This window comes from Capricornis sumatraensis, chromosome 9, assembly GCF_032405125.1.
Source record: "Capricornis sumatraensis isolate serow.1 chromosome 9, serow.2, whole genome shotgun sequence".
NCBI lineage: Eukaryota > Metazoa > Chordata > Mammalia > Artiodactyla > Bovidae > Capricornis > Capricornis sumatraensis.
This window is the reverse complement of record NC_091077.1, coordinates 50,061,229-50,078,849: the sequence shown is the minus strand read 5'-3', so window position 1 is coordinate 50,078,849 and position 17,621 is coordinate 50,061,229. Positions and strand designations below refer to the sequence as shown.

The following is a 17,621-nucleotide window of genomic DNA, read 5'->3' as shown; positions in this document are numbered from 1 at the left end:
TAAATCCTTTTCCTCCGTAAATCCTTTTCCTCCAGCATTGTTGAAATAAATACATGTTCTGAGTTTTAGGCCTCTAGGCCTTCAAAAAAGCTGTCTTGCCTCTGTTTGGGATGCTTTTCTCATTGTCTTTGGTTGGTTAATTCCTTTTCCTGTTTCAGGAAGTCCTCTCTGATACCGATTTCCTGAGGGAGATGCCTGTGCTTTCCTGCAGCCAGAGTCTTCTAGCTGGCACCTTCAGGGCTCTTTCAACCCAGTGCTTACTATAACTGCTGATTTACTTATCTACTTCCATTGCCCATCTCGAGGCTTCTGGACAGCAGGACCCCCTTTTACTTAGTCTTTGTATTCTCAGCATCTGGCACATGTCTGGGATGTAGCAGGTCTCAATAAATATGTGCTGAAGGGTGAATAATCTGCTAGTTGGATGTGTTGGAGGTGGTGGCAATTGGATATATGTTCCCTAGTAGGTGGTAAGGGTTTATTCATCTTTCACAGTGAAAACGTTTTTGATTTTTTGGTAGCTCTTCTGTATGGGAAGGTGAGCAAGGTCTTTGCAGAAATATGTTTCTGGATTAGTGTGGCTGTTGAGTGCTTACCTGGGGTTGAAATGATTTTGGCTTGGATGTGAAGCTACAGGTAGTAAGTGAATGGTTTGTCTGGGCTGCGTGGGTGTAGAGCTCTTGTGTTTTTCCAGTTGCTTTCCACGTTTTCATGAGCTGCCACCCAAACATCCAATTTCTCTGAAGCCAGGGCTTGTACCTGGTTGTTGACGGGAGTGGTTGCCTTTCAGATAAGAGATTGTAGTATCAGCCAGTCTTCGTCTACAGTGTTTTCTGTTGGCATTACCAGGGGCTGTGGTGGCTGTTTTAAGGAGAGCTGCCACAAGAGGAATCCCTGAGCAGTGAGAGACTGAACAGAGATAGAGTAATTGGAAAGAATTACCTCCTACTTTGTGTCAGACCAGGCCCTTTAGGCAAGATAGAAGGAGTAGCAAAGGTGCTGGCTGACAGAAATAAAAATGTAATACCAACTGAGAGGTAAAAGGGTAGTTTTGTAAGGAAACTAGAAAGAACTGGGGTCCCTGCTCTAACGGTGAGGCAAGCAAGGGCCACTCAGCATCTGACACACCCTTGGTACTCTGGAGATGATTCTGTCTTACTCATGACCCAGTTGGTTTGGGTTCAGAGCATCTGCTGCCCAAAATGTGGGTTCCAAATGCTTACTGATCCTTAGCTGAATGTGCTCCACTTGGAGGCCAGTTGTGAGATTGATTGTTTCTAGGGTATGTTTACCTGGACAGGTAGCTGGCATGTTATCCCCTTTCAGCAGATCTGGTGCTCTGAGAAGACTAGCTGGCAAGCCATCCTCATGGAGCCTACTGTGGCAGGAGAGACTTCCTGCGGTCCCACTGGCATCACAAGCTCACTCATTGGAACCTAGAGTCTCTTTGCAGGCTCCAGTCTGAGATTTTGCTGTTGGTTGAGCTGTACCCCTGTCAGTTGCAGGCTGATGACTCCTGACAGGCTGGGATGTGATTGGTGGCATCTTGCCGGGCCCTCTGACCCTACTTGCTGTCATGAGTCCTGTTGTATCCCCCTTGTACACTTGCTTCAGCATCTCATGATATACCACTCTTAAGAACAGATAGCAGATGGGAAAATAGTCTTTCTTGGGTTTATTCCCTGGTGGCTCAGACAGTAAAGAATCTGCCTGCAGTGAGAAACCCAGGTTCAGTCCCTGAAGAAGGGAATGGCAACCCACTCCAGTGTTCTTGCCTGGAGAATCCCGTGGACAGAGGAGCCTGGTGGACTATAGCTGTGGGGTTGCAAAGAGTCAGACAGGACTGAGCGACTTGCACTTTTTTCACTTTAAATAATGATAATACATTAAAAAAATTGTAGCCTGGTTTGGCAGTTTTCCTGGCTCAGGATATGTTTGTTATGTTCTCATTGCCCCATGGAGACCAGCAGAGCTGTGAAGAGAAACCAGTTCATTAGGAGACTCTAGAAGAAAACTGGGCTCTCCTGGCACTTCCTCAGGGATTTGGGCCCTTCCCCTTCCACAGTCTGCCGGGGCCAGGGCCTGGGAACTGCTCCCCAAGGTGTGCTCTGTGCCAGTGTCCAGGGAACTTAAGGAATATAATTAAGCAACTAATAGACGTGGGGATGTTTAAAGTTAAAGTGTGATTTTGTTGACATTAAGCATAGTTATTTAAATATCAGTTAATTAGTGCTTTTTAATATTGCTTCTTGAACTCAAGTTTGGTTATTGGAGTTGACATAGATACTTGACAAACCCAAGTCACTGTGGAGGTGTGGGGCACAGTTGAACATGGACTTGGAGGAGAGGAAGAGAGAACACATAATTAACAGCTGTTGAAATAATTCAGCTGTTTCTCTTGCTGATTGCTCTCCTCCTCTGTACTGCTGATGCAGTGAATTTTTAATGGGGTGGGCTCTTGCTGTGCCAGTCAGGGTTAGGATGAGGCCTTTTTGATTGTTGGAAGTAAGCTATAAGATTGGGAGGAACACTTTACATTTGAAACTAATGCCATATTCCCCCTTAATCCCAGCACAAGATTTGAGCTTTGGGGTATGCTTTGGTATGAGGGCTGCAACTTGTGTGAAAGCAGGAGCTGAAACTATGGACATTATTGACTGGCTAACGAGGTTACGTCGGGAGATGAGAGTCTCGGGCTAAGGTTCAGCTTACAGAACTGCAGGTAAGCTGAGGTGCCCATAGACAGAGACGATGTCTCTTTGGAGTGGTCAGTGAGCCTTCAGAAGGCCTCCTTGCCTGAAAAATCTGCTCTGCATACCTTCTGAAGTGTCACTGTTGTGGATTATGGTGTTTATCTGCTCACCTGGTCATGTCTCCACCCACCCATTCTTTATTTATTTATCAGCCATACTTTTGTTGAGAGTCTACTGTGTCCTAGACCCTGCGCTAGCTAAGATGGAACAGTGGATAAGGAAGGAGTCTTTCCCCTCAGGGAGTTCATATTTACAATGCAGTTTGCCATTTTAACCACGTTTTCAAGATTCATCCGTGTTGCAGCATGTATCAGAACTTCATTCATTTTTATGACTGAATAATATTTCACTCTATGTGTATACCACATTAAAAATCTATTTTAAAAAGTTTATTCATCTGTTGGCACTTAGGTTATTTCCATGTTGTGGCTGTTGTGAACATTCACCTGCTAGTGTCTGTCTGCGCTGCTCTTTCCGTTACTTGGATGTATACCTGGGGTGGCATGGTGAGTTTATACTTCGCTTCTGAAGAATTGTCAGACTTCTCCATAGTGACCGCATCATTCGCATTTTCCACGTCTTTGCCGATACTTATTATTTTCATTAAAAAAAATTGTCCTAATAGGTATCAAGTGACATCTCACTGTAACTTTGATTTGCATTTCCACAATGACCTCTGATACTGAGCATCATTTCCTGTGCTTATTGGCAATTCGTATGTTGTCTTTGGAGAAATATCTATTCAAGTTCTTTGCCCATTTTTAAATTGGGTTGCATGTCTTGTTGAGTTGTAGTAGTTGTTTATGTATTCTAGATGTTAAACCCTTATTAGATATGTGATTTCCCAATATTTTCTCTCATTCTGTGGGTTATCTTTTCATTCTCTTGCTAATGAGAGGCACAAAAGTTTTTAAATTTTTTTAAAAATTATTTTTTTAATTGAGGTATAGTTGATAATGTGTTAATTTCTACTGTACAGCAAAGTGATACACTTGTACCTATATTATTTTATATTCTTTCCTGGTATGGTATATTTTGGGATATTGAATATCATTTCCTGTGCTCTACAGTAGGACTTTGTTTATTAAAGTTTAAAAATTTTGATCAAGTTCAGTTTATTTATTTTTATCACCTGTGGTTTATGTCCTATTTAAGCACCTGTTGCTTGATCCAAGGTCAAGCACTTTGGCCCCTACATTTTCTTCCAAGAATGTTATAGTTTTATCTGTTACATTTAGGTCTTTGATCCATTTTTGGTGAATGGCACCCTTGTTAAAAATCAATTGATGTAATGATGTAAGAGTGTATGTTTATCCTTATATCAATATAAGATTATATGTTTATGTGCTTTTCATGCAGTTTTGATTATTGTAACTTTATGGTAGGTTTTAAAATCAGGATGTGTGAATCTTCCAGCTTTATTGTTCTTCTAGATTATTTTGAGTAGAATACCTTGATTTATTTTTATTTTTGGTTTGGCTGCATGGTATGTGAAATGTCTTAACCACTAGACTGCCAGGGAAGTCCCTGGGTAGGGTATCTTGAAATTCCATGTGAATTTTAGAATTATTAGTTTTTTCGTTTCTGCAAAAAATGCTTGTGGATTTTCAAAGACTATGTTAAATCTGTATCTTGACAGAATATGTTGAATCTGTATAATACTTTGGGTAGTATTGTCATCTTAATAAAATTAAGTCTTTCAGCTCATGAACCCAGAACATCTCTATAAATAAAGACCTTTTATTTAGGTCTTCTTTAATTTCTTTTAGGTCTTTTTATTTCTGTTGTAGTATAAGTCTTTTGCTTTGGTTAAATCTTTCTCCTTTGATTAAATTTATTCCTAAGTATTTTATTCTTTTTGATGTTATTTCAAATGGAATTATTTTCTTAATTTCCTTTTTGGATTGTTAGTGGCTAGTGTTTAGAAATACAATTGATTTAAGTTTTGATTTTGTACCTGTGGAATTTATTAGCTCTAATAATTTTTGTTTGTAGATTCTTCAAGATTTTCTTTGTATAAGATAAAGTCACCTGTAAATAGATAGTCTTGCTTCTTCCTTTCTAATATGGATACCTTTTGTTTCTTTTTCTTGCCTAATTGCTTTGGCTAGAACTTCGAGTATTATGTTGAACCTCAGTGACAAAAACAGACATCCTTGTGTTATTCCTGATCTTGATCTTAGAGGAAAAACTTTTAGTCTTTCATCACTCACTGAGTATGATGTTAGCTGTTGGTTCTTCGTATATGACCTTAGTTATGTTAAGGAAGTTTTCTTCTATCCCTGGTTTATTGTTTTTATCATGAAAGGATGTTGGATTTTGTCAGATGCCTTCTTTGTGTCAATTGAGATGATTATGTGATCTTTTTTCCTTCACTCTACCACTGTAATTTACTAAATGGACTAATTTTCATGTGATAAACCCCCCGTTATTCCTAGGATGAATCCCACTTAATCATGTTGTATTATCATTTTGAAATGCAGGTGAATTTGCCTTGCTAGTATTTTGTTGAAGATTTTCCATGTATGTTCATAAGGATATTGGTTCTTATAGTGTCCTTGTTTTGCTTTGGTGTCAGTGTAGTTCTGGTCTTATAGAATGGATTAAGAAGTGTTCTCTTTTCTTCTATTTTTGGAAATTTAGAAGAATTGGCATCTGCTACCCTTCTGAATAGGCATATTTCTGGGTAATAGGCCATGGGCTTTGTGACATGGGGGTACCAATTTGGAGCTCTAGCATCCTTTTTTTTTTTGGTGGGGGGCTCTGCACCTTCATCTTGGCCCCCTGTCTGGGGAGCCAATTATACTGGTGAGGAAGACTGGAAGTTGTCTTGTTTTAAAAAAAAAAATGGTGAACTTGAGAGTTGGATTTTTAAGACTGCAGTTATTTCCTTGTGCTCTTTCTTTCCTTAATTGGTGGATGGTCTTGCTGAACAAGAACAAGACCTCTGTGATCCCAGTCAACAGAACAAATTAGTAGATAAAGGAACAGTTTCTGTGTTGAAAATAGCATATTTTCTAAGTATGTCTAGCATTTTAGGAAGAAAGATTTCATTGAAAATAGCTTCCCATAATTCTGACTTCATATCTGACCACAGAGATGGCTATAGGTACTTTTTTCAGAGTTCTGGTACATCATACACATGTGCCATTATGTTCTGCTTCACTCAGCAGTTGTTCAGTTGCTCAGACATGTCTGACTGTTTGCGACCCCATGGACAGCAGCACGCCAGGCTTGAAGGACAAACTCTCAAACTCGTATTCATTGAGTTGGTGGTGCCATCCAACCATCTTATCCTCTGTAGTCCCCTTCTCCTTCTGCCTTCAGTCTTTCCCAGCATCAGGGTCTTTTCTGATGAGTTGATTCTCCACATCATGTGGCCAAAGTATTGAGGCTTCAGCATCAGTCCTTCCAATGAATATTCAGGGTTGATTTCCTTTAGGATTGACTGGTTTGATCTCCTTGCAGTCCAAGGGACTCTCATGAGTCTTCTCCAGTACCACAGTTCAAAAGCAACACTCAGCAGTATTTTATGCATTTTGTTTTCATGTTTCACTATAGTGCATATTTTCACTGACATTGTTTTCCATTGTGTATTCCACATGACTCCTTTTTAGATTATTGATGTTATTCAACTAACAGATAATTTTTGAGTGTCTGGCACAGTGCTAGGCAATGAGGATCCAGCAGTGATTTCGGTGGACAGTGGTCCCTACCCTTGTGCAGCTTCCAGTCAGATGGGTGGTAATTGTTATAGGCTCATGAAATGAAATTTCACTGACCATGTAACACAGCCTTGGAGAGGATGAGGAGGTTATGTAGTCTCTAGCCCTGGCTCCTATTCCTGCCTTCTAAAAAGCAAGTGAGACCTTGTCAAGGCAGTGGCAGTTCTGCTTGTGACAAGGGATCTCAATGAAGCCCAGGATGGGGAGCCCTGGGACCATGGCAGAGTCAGCTCTGAAATGGGACTGCCGCAGCAGGGAGAACTGCTGTTTCCTAGGCAATACTCTGCTTAATATTTTTAGTGCGTGGTCACGGCAGAACTAAATGTGGTTTCTGATCCCAAATTGGTAATAAATGTAGACATATTTAGAGTCAGAAACAATGCGTTTTAAATCCTCTGCTCCTTAATTGTCTTGCCAAGTGCTGAGTTTAGGTTTCTTTGTTTCTTGGCTACCTACCCAGCCTCCCACCATCTCTCAGAGAAGGCACCCAGATTTTCTCTGGGTGTTTGGTGGGATTGTGAAAGCTGTGAGTTATGGCTCCCTGAGCTGTGTTGAGAAGCATCTGATTTCTGTGTTTCTCCCCACATATGTAAATGTATACATTTTAAAACTCATCCTCCTTTCAAGTTTTTAAGAATCTGGGATTATGAATAGTCTTGGACTCTCAGGCATGTTAAAAATAAAATATGATGTTTCAGTTGCTGACTTACCTGGAAGCTATAGTCAGGGCCAGTGTGGTAGCAGCAAGTTCAGTGCTTGGTGACCTGTCCTGGTGCTGCCGCTAAGTATTTCTGTAAGTAAATGCTGTTTTCTTGGGGTTCCTCAATTAGTTTAAGGATCACTCTTAATTGTTGCCTTTCTCATCATTTCAGAGTTGTAATTTGTGTCTCCAGTTGTCCGTAACAGTATCTGTTTTTTCATGGCATATTCCTTAAGAGGGCTTTCTTCTTGTACTGTCTGAGACTCAGATGTGGAAAACCATGCAAGTCATTGATTGTGAGCAAGACAGAAAGTACCTGAGGACAGTGATGGTATCTTTTGTATATTCTGTTATACAGTAAGGTTCCCAGTGTGCTCAGGGGACCTGAGGTGCAAGGGACCTGTTTCTAGAGTGTGAATACTGAATGCTTGTAATCCAAAGTGTCAGAGTGGCTGACACAGAATAAAGGTTACTGTTCATACTGATTCGCAGATAGTCCATTTGTAACTGTGGACTAGAAGTCATACCCTCCTTCCTGTCATAGTCCCACAGTGAGGCCCTAACCTTTGCTGGAATTTGGAGACAGCAGGCAAAGGAAAGATGAACTCTGATACCTCTCTAGCCCCAGCCTGTGGTGTGTAGATGAGAGTATGAAGTCTCTGGTATTCTTGAGGAGCAGGCTATAAAGAAAGCCCATCATGCTTACTGTTAGCAGATACTAGTTTAAAAGGAGAGGGAAGGAGGTGGCCCTTACTCCCTGGAGAGCAGCTGGCCCTGTCTGGCATGGTCCAAGCAGTCTGTCTGCTGAATTTGCCCATGTTGCTCCTGCCCTCTTTTCCCTTAGAGACAGGAGAGCAGCAGCAGGAAGACAGGCCCGAGTCACCGGGAAGCTGGGCTCTGAAGTGGCTGTTCTTAGTCAGCTCTTCAGTGGGCACTGATGCAGAGCCAGCCAATACTGCTTGAAGCTTTCAATGGAAATGCCTCTGTAGCTGCTAGAGTGTAGTCCAGGTGTGTGGGAAGATTTGCAGCTCAGGGAAGTTGGTTCTAAGGAGAGACTTGTTGTCAGAATACATTTCTGTATGGGGGTGCAGTCTCACAGTTTTTGTTTATCCTGCCCTTTTCTCTAACAGTAGTGGTTAGTGAGAGCTACAGGCTTCTCAGGCTCTTGGTTTGTGTCAAGCATTGTGCTGTATGCTTCCTATCATCACATCATCTCATTTAATGCTAATAGCCATCCTAAAGAATAGTTAGTTAAGTTCCTTTTTAGAAGCAGGAATTGAAACTTGGAGAGAGAGGTTTAGGAACTAGTCCAAAGTCCCACAACCAATTGGGGAGACCTGAGTGGAAATTCAGAGCCCACATTCTTTTCGTTACATCAGAGTGAAGATGAAGTTGAGTAGAGCTTCTGGTAACCTTGGCTGCTGTCATCAGAAACAGGTTCATCATTCCTAGGATCTCACAGTGGGTCAGGGAACAAGTATAAGGAGTAGATCTCCTTTCCCACAGCCTGCTAGATAGAAACTTGCAGGTTAGGGCCTAGTAGAAAGTACACTCACCCTGGCCGGGGTATTTCTCTACTTTGCCTTGTTGCTTGGTGGTGTGCTTAGGCAAGCCCCACTCACCTTTTTGGTCTTTCTTTTCTTCATCTGCTGTATGGAAATAATTCTGTCCTATGTATGCCATGTGTGGAAATAGGATCAAAGACTAGTGGTGAGTTTGCATATCATGTGGGCCAACTTTTACGCAGTAGAGGTCTCTCCTCACCTCTGCTGAGTTTGTTCCAGACAGTTGAGTGTGTATGAGGGGAGTGCTTAGTGCTAGACTGTAAGGGAGATTGAAGTGAAGTGAAGTCGCTCAGTTGTGTCCGACTCTTTGCGACCCCATGGACTGTAGCCTACCAAGCTCCTCTGTTCATGGGATTTTCCAGGCAATAATAGTGAAGTGGATTGCCATTTCCTTCTCCAGGGGATCTTCCAGACCCAGGGATCTCCTGCATTGTAGACAGACGCTTTACCATCTGAGGCACCAGGAGAGTCCTTAAGGGAGAGCAAGAGTGCTTTTGCTTCTTGGACAGCTGGGGAGCCCAAGTTATGGGAGGTTATGAGGTCAAGTCATACAGGGTGACAGTGAACTGGTTGCAGGCTGAGTCAAAGGCTTTCTTCTTCTTGAGTGTCTGTGCCTCTCCTGTGGGCTGTGCTGTGCCAAGGACATTCATTAATTAACATGTGTGTACGTGTGTGTGTGTGTGTATGATGTGCAGAAATACAGACTTGGTAGCAGTGGTCTCTCCACAGTAGGCTCATTAAAAAAAAATTTCTCTGCCAACACAAAATGTGTGCTTTTGTATTCACACTGTTGTAGAACAAATGAATGGCTGATTTCATCTACCACTGGCAAAGCAGCATGGTCTGAAAAGAGCATGGGTTCTGGGGTCAAACTGGCTTTGAATCATGACTGTACTACTCTCTGGCTGTGTGCACTTGGGCAAATTGTTTAACCTCTCTGAATTTTAGCCCCATCATGGGCAGAATCATATTAGAGCCCCATCATAGGATTGTGGTGAAGAATAAATGAGCTTAGAACTTTGCTTGGAGCATAGAAAGTACTTTATAAATACTGGCTATAATTAGAATTTATTTTCCTCTGGGCTGCCCAAATACTGCATTTGAATACTGGAGGACTGGGTGTCACTGGGGTATTTCTCTTTATCCTTCAATCCAAGTGCTGTAATTAGGATTATTACAGCTCTACAGAGTATAAGGACTAAGGCTTCTGAGTGATCTGAGAGCTCAGAGAAGGTGGAGTTATGTCTGATGGGAGTTTGTTCTTGAAGAGTTTGTCTCCCTTCCTCCTCTCTCCACTGGTGTGACAGTGCTCATCACTATCCTGAGGATGTGTGTGTTTGGGGGAAGCTCTACACCATCTTGGGAACCTGTTGTATAGCATCAGAGAATCTCTCTATAGGACCATTGGGGCTAGTATTTTCTCTGTTATCATTGTGACTCTAGGAAAAATGTTGAAAAAACTGGATTTGAAGAAGTGGCCCCAAATCTCCAAAAATCATTGGACCTACTCACCCTTTCCAAATGTACTACCCTCATGCCTCTAGTTCTGTTTTAGAAGGGCCCTCTGGCTGTCTCATTGCCAAATCCAGTGGCTTTTCTCATCCTTATTCTGACTGACCTCTTGATTTTGTTGCCCAAAACTTGATTTTCTCAGGATTCTCTCCTCTTTTGATCTGTATACTTCTGCACTATTATTAATGTTTTTCATCTTGTCCCCTGGATTGTTCTTCTTTCTTTTCCTAACCTCCAGTCATGGCTAGAAAACTCTTCTTGGCCCATTATTCCTTTCTCTGTAAGTTTTCTCCCTAGTAGAAGGACTCTTCTTATTGCTTTGATTGTCACTTCTGGATGATGCCACCAAAATTCTTTTCTTGCTCCAGTCCTATCTACCTCTTTGTCTTCAACAGGCATGAAGTTGCCAGAGCCTTCCTGGATGCAACGACAAGCCCATGCCTAAAGGCATTGAACTCTGGTTATTCTGTGTGTAGATATCGATTGTTAGCAGGCCAAATGAAGACTGAATCTTAAGCTTTCTTCTAGCATTAGATTCTTTGAAGGCTGGGGCTGAATAGGATAGGTCTGGAGAGGGCCGGGCTGGGCTCCATTTTATTCAGTCACTCTACTTGTCACTTGATATCTTTTTGATGGAGCCACTATCTTTTGTCTATGGGATTGCATTTTTTTGCTAATATGCTTAGCTACCTTAGAAAATCTTTTTCAATTGAAATAGTGTTGATTTACTATGTTGTTTTAATTTCACATATACAGCAAAGTGATTCAGTTATACATATCTATCTATCCGTTTTCAGATTCCTTTTCATTACGGATTGTTACAAGATATTGAGGCCTTCCCTAGTGACTCAGATGGTAAAGAATCTGCCTGCAGGAGTGCAGGAGACCCAGGTTTGATCCCTGTATTGGGAAGATCCCCTGGGGAAGGGCATGGCAACCCTCACCAGTATTCTTGCCTGGAGAATCCCCACGAAGAGAGGAGCCTGGCAGGCTATAGTCCATAGGATTGCACAGAGTCGGACATGACTGAAGTGACTTAGCACACACAAGATACTGTGTTTCCCTGTACTGTATGGTAGGGACTTGTTGGTTATCTATTTTATATGTAGTAGCAGCTTAGCTACCTTCTTGAAGATCTGTTCTCTTCAAGTAGGGTAGGGATGGGCTTGGTCATGTCCCCCTCATTTTGGAGTACAGAGTATTGAGAAGGGGTTAGGAATGCCCCTTCCTATTTCATCCCATCCTGTGTTGTCTTCCTTCCAGAGCTGCAGTCCCAGCTGGGCCTGTGGAGCCCTTCTTGGCTCCATGTGCTCTCTGGCAGGGCCAACACCTATTTCTGTGTTGCTGCTGGAAAGGCTTCACTAGGTCTCTCCGTTGCCGGCTTTACAAGTGGATTTTGGCCTTGTAACTCTTCTCTGGTCAGGCAGAGGATTAGGTCCACTGTGAACTTTTTACCCTCCAGTAGCTTCATCTAGTCACTTTCCTTTTAGGGTGCCTTGGATTTTATTGAGAGCAGTCCCCATTTGCTAGGCCTTAGGCATGACTTTAGTATTTGGGGCACACACTGTTGCCATTTTACAAATTGTCAGTGGCTTAAGGATGTTTCAAGTCCAGCTTGCTACAAGTTATGGTTTAGACTGGGCTTAGAAGCCACATTTCTTTTGCAGTTCAAAAGCTGTTTTCATTTAATTGCTATCTACCTCCTGACTTTCTGCTTAATTTATGTCTTAGGGGAAAAGGCTGTTTGCCTGACCTCTTCAAACTTACTTCTCTTGTCCTTCAAATTATTCTTGGAAAATCCATTCTTTCCCTAAGCCTTTGCACGTTGTTCTCCCTTGTCAGGGCTGTCCTTTCAGTGTTCTCTCTGCATTGTTTCTTCAGCTTCATATTTGTTTTCCTAAATTAGGTGGTGAGCTTCTGTTTGTGGAGAGGTGATTGTGTGTGTATGTGCATGTATGAGTTTGTGTAGCACACAAATAGTAATGAATGTGTTTGTGGGAAGAGTTCATCCTCTTCCAGTTTGTAAAGCAGAAGACTGTTTTATAGCTGTTCCTGCAAATGCAAGTTTTGCATGATGGTGGCCTGGCTCTCTGGGCAGTAATATGCTGGGAAAAGCACTCAGTGGGCTAGGTCTGCCTCAGCGCTCAGCGGAAAATTGGCTTGAGTCTCGCCATTTTTAGCTGTAGGGCTCCTCCTTTGAACATCTGTTTCCTTTACCTTCCTGAGAGTAGATACCCAACAAAAGGCCTTGGTCCTAAATTTTGAGACCTAGGGTCAGCTAGAGGGTTTGTTGACCCAGCAGGAGGCAGGAGCTCTGGAGAGTGTTTCTAGGGTGCCTGACCAGGCTCTGGCTGCCTGTGGGTCCAGGGGCAAGTCCTCATCCCCAGTCTAATGATGGTGTGATAACTAGGTGCCAGGTGCTGTCCCACGTACTTCCCATGCATTGTTTTGTTTATTCTTGTCTAATATTGTTTGAATATTTATTATGCCCATTTTATAGGCAAAGAAACTGAGGCCTAGTGAAGTCTGTGTCCAGGATCACATAGTTAGAAATTGGCAGAGCCAATTGGCTTTATATGTGTCTGACTCTAAATTCATGTACTTACACTTTCAGCCTAATGTTTTAAATCTCTTTGCTTTAATTTCCTTCTAGTAAGATGGAAGTATAAATCTTGTCCTTTCACTTTCTCCAGACGATTTGGGGAAACAAATACATGGACAGTACGCTATAGATTAAGAACCTGAGTGTTTTATATGATGGAGTTCCTAGTGTTACCAGGCAGGGTGCTGAGGTGGCGCTCCCTGCCAAGAACACTTGTGACGTTTACCGTTTCTCCCTGTGTTTTGGCCCTGCAACTGGAGAGCAGCCAGCGTCCATGGGGCCTACCAGCCACGTCAGAAGTTTTCAGAGGTCCAGCAGTTTCACTCCTTCTTTTCTTGGCTTCCTGCCATCCAGCATAGCATTCTTTTGTTTTCGTTCCTTGAGAGAAGGTAAAAGTTATGGGAAGATGTCATGCTTATGTAGGGCCCAGTCCCCTCCCCAGTCCTGTATGAATTGAGAGGAGAACGTGAAGCACGAGGGAGTCGTGGGCTATTGAGTCCCAGGGCCTCCTCCCACCTATGCCCTCAGCAGCTACTCTGGGCAGCAGTAAGTTGGCTATACAGATTGCTGAGAGCATCCAAGCTCTATTTAAGTAGAAGTACAGACTACAAATGGTCAGTTTTGATAGAAAAATGGACATCTTAAGTACCCTATTATCTCTTTTGTCCCAAAGCCCAAGGATACTTAAGGAAAGAGTTACTGGTGGAACACTGAAATACTTTCCTCTTTGTTGGACTGAATTGATAGTATTGTAAGTCAGAAGAAGGCCTTAAATGTAAAGATGGAGTTCTGTCTTCTTTTGAGAGCCAGGGATGATGGGAAGGTTTCTTATGCAGGGTGTATAGGAGCAGGTGATGAGGCGAACCCAGGGTTAGTGGGTGGCAAGTGACTTGGGAAGGGTACTAACCTCAGGGCAGTTGTGCCACACTGTGCCTCAGTGGGATTCTGTGACTTTGGCTTTAGTTATATCATTGCCTGAGGTTTTCTTCTGCTGCTGCCACTGCCTAGGTTCCTGCTTGTGATGGTGGAACCAAACTGTGGGCTACTTCTCCTCTCCTTTCTCTCGCCTCCGTGTAAAGCAGGGACAACTTGCCTACTTGGTCTTCAGTTGCCACTTATTAAATAAGGACAAAGGCCAGGTGGACACAGTTCGGGGCCAGGCCTTATAAGAGGACAGAAGATACCATTACCCATGTCTGCATGCTGCAGAGTTTGCAGTTGTTTCTGGGTGCCCTTGCAAAGCCTGGGAAACTGTCTCACCCCTTTCTCCCAGACTCACTGCTCCTAGGCCTTCCCAGGCCTTCCCCCCGCCCCACCATGTTCTCTCTCTCTCCAACTCATGGAAAAATATATGGAGGCAATGAATAGGTCAGTTGTGCAGTCCACATGGAATTATTGTGGGAGAGATGTAGGATCCATTTGGAAGTCAATCTCTTATCCTTGGTATTGGCAGAAAATGCTTCTGAGGTGTTAGTGTGCGTGGAGGTGGTAGGGAGCCCTGTGGGAGCTGCCATTTCTCTTGTACCTGCCGCCCCCCACTCCCACTCCAGGAGGTGGGGAAGCTGTTGTTTGTACATCAGATGCTGCAACCTCTTCTTTCTCAGTCCCTTCTGGGCCTCCTCCTGCTCATTTGTCTTTTTTGCCCTTGGTTTCATTCTCATTTATCTCTTCCTCCTCATTTTTTCCCCAGCGTCAGTTCCAAGTGTGTAACCCTAGCTGTAAGAAGGGAGCATGTAATTCTCTCTGTGTGTATATGCATATACACATGAATAGTCTCATGTAGCGGAAGGGAAGTCTTTTGGGATAAACCTTGTCTGTCTTAATGTATGTTGTCCTGCTAGTGCTGGGAGCCCCCTGCTTCCATTTTTTATTCCTCTTTTCTCCACAGCCAAGGATGTAGAAATAAAAAAGGTATGGGACATTATAGGAAGCTTCAGGACTGTGTCCCCTTGGGACCCATCTTCCTTGGACCTTTCTAGACTTCTCATTCTTGATTGCCTTTGCCCATTGTTCATCCTCACTGAGCCTTGCACCCGTCTCCCCTGCACACCTAGGCATGGCCAGGCACCTGTCCAGAACCAGTGCCGTGCTGTGAACTCACTCCGTGTCTTTCAGTGTGATTGGTGCCCTAGGGAGCCAGGTTGCTGGGGAAAGCTCATGTGGCATTCAGCCATTTCATTTTGTCTACAAAAAAAAAAGGGGAGAAACTGGCAGAAAGCAAACGCTTTTGCTGCTGGGTGAGTTCAGCAGCTATTTTTAGCTCCTAAGCCTTTGCTTTTCCATTTGGCTGTGCTTTTTTAGCACAGTGTCAGTCCAGCAGGGCTGTTTTCCTTCATGGCTCCAGATGTCCTTAGGGAAAGTTTCTGTCTGCCCCTGAGGAGGTGTGGGCTGGGTGCGGGGTAATAACTTCTGATTGTGGGTTTAGGCAGAGCCTTGGGCTCCACTGCAGTCTTATCACAGGACCAGTTTATTCAGGTGGAACATGGAGCGTGGCAGGAATAGGAAAGAGAAAAGGTAAAATACCGTACTCTCTAGAGGTGTTTCCCCTAGAATTAATTCATTTAGGACTTTATTGAGTAAACTGCCTAATGAGGTGTATTGGGGCTGAGTGATCAACATGCAAACCTTTTATAAGGGTCTTGGACTGACACTGACAGGTTCTGAAGTTTTCTAAGTTTTTTTTTTTTTTTCCCCAAAATTTGTTTATTTGGCTGCCCCAGGTTCTGGTTGCGGCATGCGAGATCATTTAGTTGCAGCATACAGTTGTGGCTTGTGAGCTGTTAGCTGTGGCATGTGGGGATCGAGCTGCCTGACAAGGGGTTGAACCTGGGCCCCCTGCATTGGGAGTGTGGAGTCTTAGCCACTGGACCACCAGGGAAGTCCCTCTAAGGTTTTTTTTTTTTAAGTTTATTATTATTTTTTTTTCTTTCTGCCTTTCTTTCTGGGGTCATTTGCCTGTTTGGGTTAAGTCCTTTGACTTCCTCTCTAGTTTACTGACCAAATTTTTTCGCTACTCTAATTTGCCTCTTCTTGATATTTCACTTAAGTAGAACCATACAATATCTATTCTTTTGTGTCTAGTTCATTCCATTTAGCATAATATTTTTAAGGTTCATTCATGTTGAAGCATGTATCAGAATTTCATCTTTTATGACTGAATAATGTTCCATTGTATGTACCACATTTGAAAAAAATTCTGTTGAATTCCTAGGTTATTTCTACTTTTTTGGCTCTTGTGAATAATGATATTATCAACATTCATATGGAGGTACCTGTTTGAGTCAATGTTTTTGGAACTTTTAGGTGGAGTATGTACCTGGTGTGGAATTGCTAGATTGCATATATAGTCGATCTATATTTAACTTTTTGAGGATTTGCCACACTGTGCCACAGCAGCTGTACCATTTCACATTCCCACCAGCATTGTACTAGGGTTTTAGTTTCTCCACATCCTCATTAACGTTTGTTACTCTCTCTTTTTTAAAATAAACTTTAGCCATAATGGCGGATATAAAATGGTACAGTGATGAGAATCCTTTCATGTCCCTATTGGCCTGTGTATATCTTCTTTGGAGAAATGTCTATTCAAGTTTTTTGCCCATTTAAATTTTTGTTGTTGAGTTATAGGTGTTATTTGTATATTCTGGATACTAAATCATTATAAGATAGAAGACTTGGAAATATTTTTCTAATTTTTTGGGTTGTCTTTTCACTTTCCTTATAATGTCATTTGAGGCACAAAATTGAAACTTTTAATTTTGAAAGAGTTCTGTTTGTTTTTTCACTTATCATCTGTGCTTTGGTTATTATATTTAAGAAACTATTGCCAAATCTGAGGTTATGAAGATTTTCCCTAGGTTTTCCTTAGAGTTTTATCTCTTAATACATTTTGAGTTAATTTTTATACATGATACAAGGGAAGAGTCTACTTCATTCTTTTGCATGTGGATATCCAATTGTTCCAGGACAGTTTGTTGGAGAGACTGTCCCTTCCCTATTGAATTGTCTAGATAACATTGTTGAAAATCAACTTATTGTATATGTAATTATTTCTGGGCTCAGTTCTGTTCCATTGGTCTGTATATCTGTCCTTACACCTATACAACAGTGTTTTTTTGTTTTTCCCACAGTGTTTTAATCACTGTAGCTTTGTAGTAAGTTTTGAATTCAGGACATGTGAGTCCTCCAACTTTGTTCTTCTTTTTCAGTATTGGGATTTTTTTTTTTTTATTGGCGGAGGTTGGGGGGAGCATACATTATGCTAATAGGACCTTAAATTCCGCAACCAAGGATTGAACAGTGAAAGTGCCAAGTCCTAACCACTGGACTGTGAGCAAACTCCTCACCATCAGGATTTTGATAGGGGTTTCATTGAATCTGAATATTGCTCTGGGTCGTACTGTTGTCTTAATGATATTAAGCCTCCAATCTGTGAACATGGGATATCTTTTTATCCTTGTATCATTTAAAGTTTAACAGCCATGAGGGTCTGCATTTTGGTTTGTTTGATTGTCTGAAAAGTGATGTAAAGGTCTTTGTGACTTGGGAATATTGAATTTTGCTGTTTTAGGGGATGCTGATGGTATCTGCCTTCAGGTATAACAGTAGATATGGTTTAGAAGTGAATGGTTAACCATTAGCGACTATAGCCGTTTAGGGACTATATAGCCTGTAACTATTTAGGGACTTCCGTGGTAGTCCAGTGCCTAAGACTCTGCACTTCTAATGGAGGGGTCAGGGTTCGATCCCTGGTCAGGGAACTGG

At 42.3% G+C, this 17,621-nt stretch overlaps 1 protein-coding gene across 5 annotated transcripts in view; it reads left to right on the top strand.

Annotated features, from left to right (window-relative positions):
* SIL1 (SIL1 nucleotide exchange factor) overlaps window positions 1-17,621 on the top strand; it is a 248,182-nt gene that overhangs the window by 37,124 nt on the left and 193,437 nt on the right. The window contains exon 1 of one of the 5 annotated variants that reach the window (XM_068980448.1): window positions 3,238-3,259. The exons of the other annotated variants lie outside the window; for them this stretch is intronic. The gene's annotated coding sequence lies outside the window, so the exon portion shown is untranslated. Of the gene's footprint in view, window positions 1-3,237; window positions 3,260-17,621 lie in introns of those variants that run through there. 5 annotated transcript variants of the gene reach the window in all.